Here is an 11,445-nt window from a genome sequence, read left to right on the forward strand (position 1 = left end):
GTCACTGTATAGCTACACCCCCTCATTAAAACTGCCAGGATTTCCATAACCACAAATGCTTCTCCGGCCTCTGACTATAGATGTGTTTCGGGCACGACACTAGAGGCACCAGTCATTACGTATCGCGCGCCTCTGTCCAGACTGGCGTAGCGTGAGCTTACCCTATGGTCTCGCTCAAACATTACATGAAAAAAAAAAAACCTAAACTTATTAGGTACCTACTAGTGTTGATCAAATATGTTCTATTAACCCTTTCGCCGAGTATGCTCGGGCCGAGCTCCGAGTATTTATAGCTGCTCGGTGATATGGTTGAATCGCTCCCGTGTGCATGATTTGCGACTGTTTGACAGTTTTACTACATGGGAGGAATGTCTATTTCTTACACATTCCTCACATGTAATAAAGCTGTCAAACAGTCGCAAATCATGCACACGGGAGCGATATAACCATATCACGGAGCAGCTATAAATACTCGGAGCTCGGCCCGAGCATACTCAGACAGAACATACTCGCTCAACACTAGTACCTACATCTACTACAAAAACCTGAAGAATCCATCAGGTTATTTCTTGTGAAAAGTGTTTAAAAGTTTTTTTTTTTCTATAGCTGCTTTTGCAAAAACATTTTTCTATATAAATTACTTACAAACTTTCACCAAAAAATAACACCATTTGTGCCACATGCAGTTGTGCTCAAAAGTTTACATACCCCGGCAGAATTTTCCCTTTCTTGGCCTTGTTTCAGAGAATATGAATGATAACAAAAAACTTTTTCTCCACTCATGGTTATTGGTTGGGTGAAGCAATTTATTGTCAAACTACTGTGTTTTCTCTTTTTAAATCTTAATGACAACCAAAAACATCCAAATGACCCTGATCAAAAGTTCACATACCCCAGTTCTTAATACCGTGTATTGCCCCCTCTAACATCAATGACAGCTTGAAGTCTTTTGTGGTAGTTGTGGATGAGGTTCTTTATTTTCTCAGATGGTAAAGCTGACCATTCTTCTTGGCAAAAAGCCTCCAGTTCCTGTAAATTCCTGGGCTGTCTAGCATGAACTGCGCTCTTGAGATCTCCCAGAGTGGCTCAATGATATTGAGGTCAGGAGACTGAGATGGCCACTCCAGATGTTCTGCTATAGCCAATGACAGGTCGACTTGGCCTTGTGTTTTGGATCGTTGTCATGTTGGAACATCCAAGTACGTCCCATGCGCAGCTTCCCGGCTGATGAGTGCAAATTTGCCTCCGGTATTTGCTGATAACGTGCTGCATTCATTTTTCCTTCAACTTTTACTAAGTTTCTTCTGCCTTTTGTAGCTCGCACATCCCCAAACATCAGCGATCCACCTCCGTGCTTTACTGTAGGAATGGTGTTCCTTTCATTATAGGCCTTGTTGACCTCTCTCCAAATGTAACATTTATGGTTGTGGCCAAAAAGTAAAATTTTGGTCTCATCACTCCAAATTACCTTGTTCCAGCAGTTTTGAGGCTTGTCTCTGTGCTGTTTGGCGTATTGTAGGTGAGATACTTTGTGGCATTTTCGCAGTAATGGCTTCTGGAGACTCGACCATACAGCCCATTTTTCTTCAAGTGCCTCCTTATTGTGCATCTTGAAACAGCCACACCGCTTGTTTTCAGAGAGTCCTAAATTTCAGCTGATGTTATTTGTGGGTTTTTCTTTGCATCCTGAACAATTTTCCTGGCAGTTGTGGCCGAAATTTTTGTTGGACTACCTGACTGTGGTTTGGTTTTTACTGCGCCCCTGATTTTTCCATTTGTTAATCACAGTTTGAACGTTGCTGACTGGCATTATCAATTCCTTGGATATTTTTTTGTATCCCTTTCCTGTATTATACAGTTCAACTACCTTTTCCCGTAGATCCGTTGACAATTCTTTTGCTTTCCCCATGACTCACAATCCAAAAACATCAGTGGCTGGATGAAAGATGTAAGAGTCTGTCTAGATCCCAGAAACTCACTCAGCTTTTATGCACACACACTGATTACAAGCAAACAGGTCACAGGTGAGGATGTTACCTTTAGTAGCCATTCAAACTCTTTTGTGTCAAATTCTGTGCATGTTATCAGGCCAAAATCACCAGGATATGTGAACTTTTGATCAGGGTCATTTGGATGTTTTTAGTTGTCATTAATATTTAAAAAGAGAAAACACAGTAGTTTGACAGTAAATGGCTTCACCCAACCAATAACCATGAGAGGAGAAAAAGTTTTTCCCCTTCTCCCATGACAGCACCACCTGAGAGAGGGTATCCGCCCACCAAGGACAGGAACCTACTGAATAAAAAGGCGGTACCTCTCCTCCGCATCAGTTTTGGTTCCTGTCCCTGATGGGAGCCTCACCAGGTGGTACCTCACGTACCTGGATTATGGACGGTGCGGCCTGGAGGCCGTGGAAGCAGCAGATGGTCCCTGTTCCCAGCCCGTCTGGCTGCTGCCCGGGTCTGCGTGTGGGGAGGAGGTGCTGTTTCTGGATTCCTCCCCGCGTGCGCCGGGGCCTGCGGCCGGGTCTGCGCCTCGCAAAGATGAACTGAGCGCGCCGGCCGGCAGGTCTTCCGGGCTGCGCACGTGGGGGTCGCGTCGCACCCTGTGACGGAGCGCGCCGGAAGTCCGGGCTGCGCACGCGCGGGGTGCTGACGCGCCCTATCACGGAGTGCGCCGGAAACCGGGTCTGCGCATGCGCGGGTGGGAAGCTGTCATCCCGCTGCAAGCGCGCCGGGTGCCGCTGGGCTGCGCACGGGCAGAGGCAGGTGGATCTGCGGGTAGCGCGCCAGCTGGCTAAAATGAAAAAAAAAAAAAAGAGATGAGCACACTGCCGGAAAGGGAGGAGCCTAAAGGAGGTGGAGCCCTACTGCTTTTAAGGATGGGGAGTAATCAGGATGGCGGTGTCTGCATCCCCGCCATGATGGATGAGGAACCGCAGTCACCTGGGCAGCAGCTGTCACCGCCACAGGAAGTACAGCAGCAGCCACAGCCATCAAAGCAGCGCAAGCAGCTCAAACAAATGGAACGGGAATCTTCCCATCGACAAAGTCACAGCAGTGAGGGGCGTACGAGTTCCGACAAGACTGGTCAGAAAAGACTTCGTCAGTCCACCTCCGCCAGATGGGAGCCCTCATGTGAACGGCAACCACCGCCTCCGGTACCCTAGTCTGAACGGCAGTGTGGTGAGTGATCTTCGTGAAAGTCTCACCTTGAATAATGTGCTCTTCTCTCTCTCTTTTCCTCCTTCTTCTCCTTTTATTTCTTGGGGCAGGAGGCGAAGAAGTGTAGTGCTAAAAGTAAAAACAGGGAGTGTGCTTTATGCAAAATCGGTCTTCCCACCTCCTATGCCAAAAACCTATGCTCGGACTGTATTCAGAAAACCATTGCAGAGGAGTCCCCCAGGTTTTCTTTAGAATTAAAGGATCTAATCCAGACAGAGGTCAGAGAGTCCTTAAGAGGCTTAACCTCACTCAAAAAGAAGAAGCGAAAACTAGTTTCTTCAGAATCAGAGGAATCAGTGGAGTCCCGTTTTACGAGAGAACTGCCTTCCTCCTCTAATCACTCCTCATCGTCATCGGAGTCTTCGGATGATGATGGGGGGGGGGGCAGACCTTGTTTTTCGGTTGAGAATACTGAGAGACTAGTTAAAGCCGTCAGAGGGACTATGGGTATTACCGGTACCAAAGTGCCCAGAACAGTCCAGGATGTTATGTTCGGGGGCTTAGACCAAAGGAGGAGACGCTCATTCCCGGTCAATGACAGGATTAAATCTCTGATAGAAAGGGAATGGAAGAAACCGGAGAGGAAGGGTCAGCTGCCGTCATCCTCCAAGCGGAGGTACCCCTTTGAGGATGCGGCTAAATGGGACAAAACCCCTAAGATTGAAGTGGCCATTTCAAAATCTTCAAAAAAAAAAAAATCCACTCTGCCCTTTGAGGATTTAGGAGCCTTAAAAGACCCGCTGGATAAAAAAGCGGAGTCCTTCCTTAAGCAAACCTGGGAGTCGTCAGCAGGGGCCCTTAAACCGGCAGTAGCAGCGACCTGCACTGCTAGATCTATGATGATCTGGCTTCAACAATTGGAAGACCAGATCAGGGGGAATGGGTCCAGGGAGAAAATTCTATCAGACCTTCCTCTTGTGCAGGGAGCGGCTGCATTCCTGGCAGATGCATCGGCAGATTCAGTTAGGCTGGCTGCCCGGTCTGCAAACCTCTCTAATGCAGCCCGTAGGGCGCTATGGCTCACGAGCTGGCCAGGAGATGTGCAGTCAAAGTCTAAACTGTGCTCAATCCCTTGTGAGGGGGACTTCTTGTTTGGCAAAGGTCTAGATGACATCCTAGATAAAGCCGCAGACAAAAAACATGGATTTCCCACGGTGTCTGGTTCCCGATTTAACAGTTTCTTTCGGAAGAGAAAATACAGCCGCAGTAAAGCTCCCAGAGACCAAGGTAGCTGGAAAGACCGAAAGCCGTATAGCAGAGGCTTCATGTTTGGGGGTCCCTCCTCCGAGAATAAGAAAGCCCCTAAGTGACAGTTCCCCCCCGGGTGGGAGGAAGATTGTCCCACTTCCTGCCTGCCTGGAAGGAAATTTCATCCAATTCTTGGATCTTAGGGATAATCAGGAGGGGGCTCACATTAGAGTTCAAAAGCAGGCCCAAGAACACTGTCAAAATATCAGTCCCAGAGGTTTAGCGGAACAGATAGCCTTACAGCAGGAAGTTCTCTCTCTGCTCATGAAAGGAGTTCTGGTGGAAACACCTGCACCCGAGCAAGGAAGAGGATTCTATTCGACTCTCTTCCTAATAAGGAAGCCGGACGGCTCCTTCAGGTCCATTGCGAACTTAAAGAGACTGAACGACCATTTAATCTACAGGCCTTTCAAGATGGAAACAATAAAATCAGCCATAAAGATGTTATTTCCGGACTGTTTTATGTGCGTCCTCGATCTGAAGGACGCCTACTACCACGTCCCGATTTTGCCAGATCATCAACAGTTTCTAAGAGTAGCTGTACAATTCGGCAGGCACGTAAGGCATTTTCAGTTCGCAGCTCTTCCCTTTGGCATTTCCATGGCGCCGAGAGTCTTCACAAAAATCATTCTGGAGGTCACAGCGCACTTGAGGGAAAGAGACATTTTGGTCATCCCTTATCTGGACGACTTCTTAGTAGTGAGCAGATCAAGTCAACTCTGTGCTCTAGCCCTGGCGGACGTCATGGCCAGTCTAAGACGCCTAGGTTGGCTGTTAAATCTGGAGAAGTCAAGGCTGGAACCAAAGAGGGTTCAGTCTTTCCTGGGTCTCATTCTGGACTCAGAAAACCAAACCTGTCTTCTGCCAGAGGAAAAGAAACTGAAGATCAGATCCCTAACATCTCAGGTTGTCAGCAATCCGACCATGACCCTGAGGAGTGCAATGTTTTTGTTGGGTACAATGACGTCTTGCATCCCGGCGGTTCAGTGGGCCCAGCACCATTCCAGATGTCTTCAACAGGAGATTCTGGCAGCGGACAGGCGGCTCAAAGGTCGCCTGAATGGGAAAATATCTCTTTCAGATGTTGTGATCAACTCCCTGGACTGGTGGACATCTCCGGTCAACCTATCTTTGGGGGTTCCTTGGACCTTCCAGGTGTCGGATACAATTACAACAGACGCAAGTGCGGAAGGTTGGGGAGCTCACCTAAGGGATCGTTCTGTACAAGGCCTCTGGTCGGACAGCGAGACAAGTCTCTCTTCCAACATGAAAGAGCTGTTGGCAGCCAGAAACGTGCTAAAAGAATTCAGTTCTGTTCTTCAGGGTCCTCACGTCAGGATAATGTCAGACAACAGATCAACAGTCGCCTACATCAATCATCAGGGGGGTACCAGATCTCTCCCTCTGATGTTAATAGCGGATCAGATCTTCAGGTTTGCCGAGAGTCGGCTGGTTACGCTCTCGGCACTGCATATAAAAGGGGAAGAGAACGTAAAGGCCGATTTCTTGAGTCGTCACATCTTGAAACAAGGAGAGTGGGAGTTGAATCCAGCCGTTTTTCAGCAGATTGTGGATCGGTGGGGACAGCCCCAGATAGATCTGTTTGCAAACAGACACAATCGGAAGACCGAAACCTTTTGCTCCCTGAATCCAAAAGAGGGGGCGTTTGCGGTGGACGCGCTGCAGATTCAGTGGGATTTCACTCTAGCTTATGCCTTTCCCCCTTTAGTACTGATCCCTACTATCCTGAGGAAGATCCGAGAGGAACGGGCGAGGGTTATATTGATCGCCCCGTTCTGGCCCAAGAGACCATGGTTCACTTGGATGAAGAGAATGTCCCAAGCAGATCCATGGGTTCTTCCGGACATCCCGGATCTCCTCAGGCAGGGCCCAGTCTGTCATCCCCAAAGAGCGGGCCTGCATTTGACGGCTTGGATTTTGAGAGGTCGCTATTGACGTAAAGGGGGGCACTGTATAATTATGACTTGGCAGCAAATAGATGGATCATTAGATTTATTAAAGCCTGTCATAGATCCAGACCTATTCCTGTTCCAAGAATGCCTCCTTGGGACCTTAATTTAGTTCTGGAAGCATTAACCAAACCTCCCTTCGAGCCCTTAGAGAAGGTTTCAGAAAAAATCTTAACTTTAAAGACTGCGCTATTGGTGGTCCTGACATCAGCTCGTAGAGTCAGTGACTTACACGCACTATCCGTTAACCATCCATTCACTCAAGTATGTATGGATAGAGTAATCTTAAGACCAGACCCGGCCTATCTTCCAAAGGTAGCCTCCAAGTTCCATAGGACGCAAGTAATCACTCTCCCTTCCTTCTATCCTAATCCTAGGGATTCTGAGGAACATAAGCTTCACACCTTAGATGTTAAGAGGGTGTTAGTCCAGTATTTGGAAGTGACAAAAGCCTGGAGAAAGAGTGACGCTTTATATCCTTTCAGGGGGCTAGGAAAGGACTTAAGGTTACAAGGGGGACCATAGCTAGATGGGTCAGGGATACTATTACCTTAGCCTACTCTTCTAAGCAATCTGCCGGTTCCTGAGAACCTGAAGGCCCATTCCACCAGAGCGGTAGCTGCTTCCTGGGCTGAGAAGGCGGATGTGCCCATCGACATTATATGTAAGGCGGCAACTTGGTCATCCCCTGCTACATTTTACAAACATTACCGTCTTGACCTTTCCTCTTCTACTGATCTGTCCTTTGGTAGAAGGGTGTTGCAAGCGGTGATCCCTCCCTCTGGTATTTGATCTCTATAAATCTCTCAGGTGGTGCTGTCATGGGAGAAGGGGAAAAGATCCTAGTTACTTACCGGTAACGGGATTTTACAGAGCCCATGACAGCACCCTATTAATTCCCTCCCCTTTATCACTGTGGTGTGCACTTTTTTTAAGGTGTTTAGTACATATGTTGAGGTGGTGGTTATGTATTAACCTGTCTTCGGAGGCCATCTCATGCTCTGAAACAAAACTGATGCGGAGGAGAGGTACCGCCTTTTTATTCAGTAGGTTCCTGTCCTTGGTGGGCGGATACCCTCTCTCAGGTGGTGCTGTCATGGGCTCTGTAAAATCCCGTTACCGGTAAGTAACTAGGATCTTTATCATTCATATTTTCTGAAACAAGGTCAAGAAAGGAAAAATTCTGCCGGGGTATGTAAACTTTTGAACACAAATGTACGATCATGTAGGTAAAAAAAATAAGTTATTGCTTCTAGAATGCAGAGAGTCAATTGTGCGGTCAGGGCTGGACAATAAAGGGCAGATAATTTGCAGATGGTGGTGGTTCGACTGGGAATCGCACTGATTCTGAGAACGGGGGCTGTGACTAGAGCAGAGCGGTGGTCTCACACATGCTCCATGTCCAGGGGTCTGGCACAGACCGACAGGAGGGCTGTACTTGGCTGATAGAGCAGCTCTCGGGGTCTGCAGTTGTAATAACCCTTTTTGGGGGGATTGCTGCTGAGTTTACTCTTACAATGAATATGAAGGATTGTGCACTGATAATAGTAACTTATGACGTGTGTATAACTGTCTCGTGCTTCCATGAGGCCTGCAATGTAGAGCTGCAGGGGAGTCATGAAGTGTCATTCTGTGGACGCCATGTGTGTACAGCTTTTAATAAACGGGTCATTCAAATACCAAACCTTTATTATGAGTCCAGTCTGTTCAGAACCAACTGCTGAGATTTTTGGGTAAGTGGGAAAGCGTTGATGCTCACACAGACCCTTCCCCATAGTTGGCACTGGCAAATGCAGTGTGTTCAAAAACATGAGTTAAGCACAAAATCTTTATACTAGATTTTATTTCCATGTATTGGGAACATTGCACACTGTTTTCTAATACAAAACAGGAAGAGAAATGGATATAATTTTTAACTACTTTACAGAAAATAACAAAAAATGAACATTGGGCTGTTCTACAAAATAGCAGTGTCTACATTTGTCTTTACAAACTCACAATATGTCTCTTTTTTGAGGATTTAGCATTTCTGTGAATCACTAACCTAATATTTAGTTGTTACCCACAGTTTTTTAGAACTGCTTCACATCTATGTTGCATAGAGTTAACCAACTTCTGGCACCTGTCAGCTGTTATTCCAGCCCAGGACACTTTAACTACCATATTTTTCAGACTATAAGATGCACCGGATCATAAGATGCACCTAGGTTTTAGAGGAGGAAAATAGAAAAAAAAATGTAAGCAAAAAATGTGTTCATGATGTCCTGTTAAGGGGAAGGGGGTCTGCTGCTGACACTGTTATAGGGGTAATGTCCCCCATCCCGGTATATATGGCCCCCTCCTTCCTGTTAAATGTGGCCCTCATCCCCATTCTGATATGCATGGCACCCCAATCTCCCATCCTGATCTGTATGGCCCCCTTCATCCCGGTATGTATGGCACCCCTCATCCTGGTATGCTTGGCACCCCCTGATCCCTGGTGCGCTGCACAGAAAAAAATAATTATACTCACCTCCTCTCTCCTCCAGCGCTGTGTCCTGCTCTGTGCCGGAGTAGTCACTGCTCCCCACGCCAGGACTGCGTGCGTGGGGAGCAGTGACCATTCATTCTCTCTAATAGTGCGCACGCTGTAGCTGCAGCGTGGCTGCTGCTGTGCTCGGCTGTCAGTGAACCCACTATTAAAGTCCATAAATATTCACCACACCCATGGGCATGGAGAGCAGTGAATATTCATTTTCTTTAGTAGCGGGCACAGTGTAGGCTGCAGCAGGCGCTGCTGCCTCCTGTGCCCCACTACTCCGCCGCTGTCGCTTCCCCCACAGCCACAGTATTTATGTATATCGGACTATAAGATGCATCCCCACACTTTCCTCCAAAATTTGAGGAAAAAAGTGTCTTATAGTCTGAAAAATATGGTACATCCCAAAAATGTTGGCAGTTATTGGCTTTGCCTCAGAAACGGCATTTTTGAGGTCACCCTACGAGTGTTCTATCAGATTAAAGTCCAGGGATTGAGCTGGTCACTCCATAACCTCAATTTTGTTGGATTGGAACCAAGATTTTGCTGGTTTACTGGTGTGTTTAGGGTCATTGTTGTAACGGGTCTGGGAGGCGGAACCTCTGAGCTACTATACAAGGGGGCAGTCCTTGTAAGGGAGCGGGTGGCGACCAGGGAAGACGGGCAGGAGGTCACAGCAGGTGACCGGGACAGTCTCTGAGTGAACGGGCTGGAGGTCACGGCAAGTGACCGGGGCAGTCTCTGGATGAACGGGCTGATGGTCACGGCAAGTGACCGGGGCAGTCTCTGAATGAACGGGCAGATGGTCACGGCAAGTGACCGGGGCAGTCTCTGGATGAACGGGCAGATGGTCACGGCAAGTGACCGGGGCAGTCTCTAGGTAAAGGGTTGGTACGACCTGTGGCGGCTGATGATAGACGTGAGCTCCCAGGTGAGCAGGCGAGAGTCTCTGGATGAACGGGTGGTCACAGCATGTGACGGCGGAGCCTCCAGGAAGACCAACAGACAGGCGGCAGATGAGCGCTCCCAGGTCAGCGGGCAGAAGTCTCTGGACAGGCGGGGGGTCACAGCACGTGATGGCAGAGCCTCCAGGTAGGCTAGCAGACAGGCAGCAGATGAGCGCTCCCAGGTGAGCGAGCAGGAGTCACTGGACAGGCAGGTGGTCACAGCACGTGACGGCGGAGCCTCCAGGTAGACTAGCAGGCAGGTAGCAGGTGTGTGCTCCCAGGTGAGCGGACAAGCTGGTCCATAGACAGACTGACAGGAGTTGGAAGGCAGACCGTCGGACCTCAGGCAAGCAGGCAGGTGGCTGATGTGCGCTCCCAGGTGAGCGGGCAGGCTGGTCCTTAGACAGACTGACAGGAGTAGTAAGGCAGACCGTCGGACCTCAGACTAGCAGGCAGGTAGCAGATAATCAGGCAGGTAACTGGCAGGTAACTAGCAACGGGACCTGAGGGCTGAAGCAGAGTAGTGAACAGTGCAACAACATTGCTCGGGCACCTCCATTTTGGAGGAGGTGCCTTATATATGGTGAAGTCCTCCGGCCATTGGCCGGGGACTCCTTAGGACGGCGCACGCGGCCCCTTTAAGAGGGAGGGAGAGCGCGCGCGCCCTAAGCACAGTGGCCGGGAAGGAGCGCGCGCTGCCAGCAGAGCGGGAGGAGGACGCCAGGCACGGAGCAGGGAGGTGAGGGGAACAGCGTCCCTGCCTAGCAGAGGGCAGGGACGCTGGCGCTACAGTACCCCCCCCCTTTAGGCCCCCCCTTTTTTAGGCCAGACAGAAATTTAACAAGGATAAGAGGGGCATGGATGTTCTCCCGGGGCTCCCACGTTCTCTCCTCAGGACCAAACCCCTTCCAATCTACCAGAAAAAAGGTCTTTCCTCTTACCCTTTTGGTGGCAAGAATGTTCTCTACCTCAAACTCGTCCTCAGCAGAAACCAGAGCAGGAGGCGTACCTGTAGACTTGGAAAAAGAGTTAAGTACCACAGGTTTGAGGAGAGATACATGGAAGGAGTTAGGGATCCGTAAGTTGGCCGGGAGTTTCAATTTATAGGCCACCGGGTTGATCTGACTGATGACCTCCAGAGGGCCGATGAACCGAGGCCCTAACTTGTAAGAAGGTATCTTGAGTCGGACATATTTAGATGAGAGCCAGACTTTATCTCCGGGACGAAATTGTGGAGGATCCAGGCGTTTTTTGTCAGCGTGTCTTTTCATCCGTTCGGACGACTGAAGGAGTGCGGATCGGGTACTCTCCCAAATGGAGGAAAATTTGCTAGCAAGAGATTCCGCAGCCGGGTTGTCCACAGAGGTGGAGACAGGAAAAGGAATCCAAGGATGCTGACCAAAGACTACAAAAAACGGGGATTTGGAGGAGGATTCGCTCTCGTGATTATTATAAGAGAACTCGGCCCATGGTAGGAGATCCACCCAGTCAGAATGATGGGCATTAACGAAGTGTCGGAGGTAACTGGTCAGGTTCTG

This window comes from Phyllobates terribilis, unplaced genomic scaffold, assembly GCF_046119375.1.
Source record: "Phyllobates terribilis strain yellow unplaced genomic scaffold, ASM4611937v1 Scaffold_2__4_contigs__length_985480577, whole genome shotgun sequence".
Classification (NCBI taxonomy): domain Eukaryota; kingdom Metazoa; phylum Chordata; class Amphibia; order Anura; family Dendrobatidae; genus Phyllobates; species Phyllobates terribilis.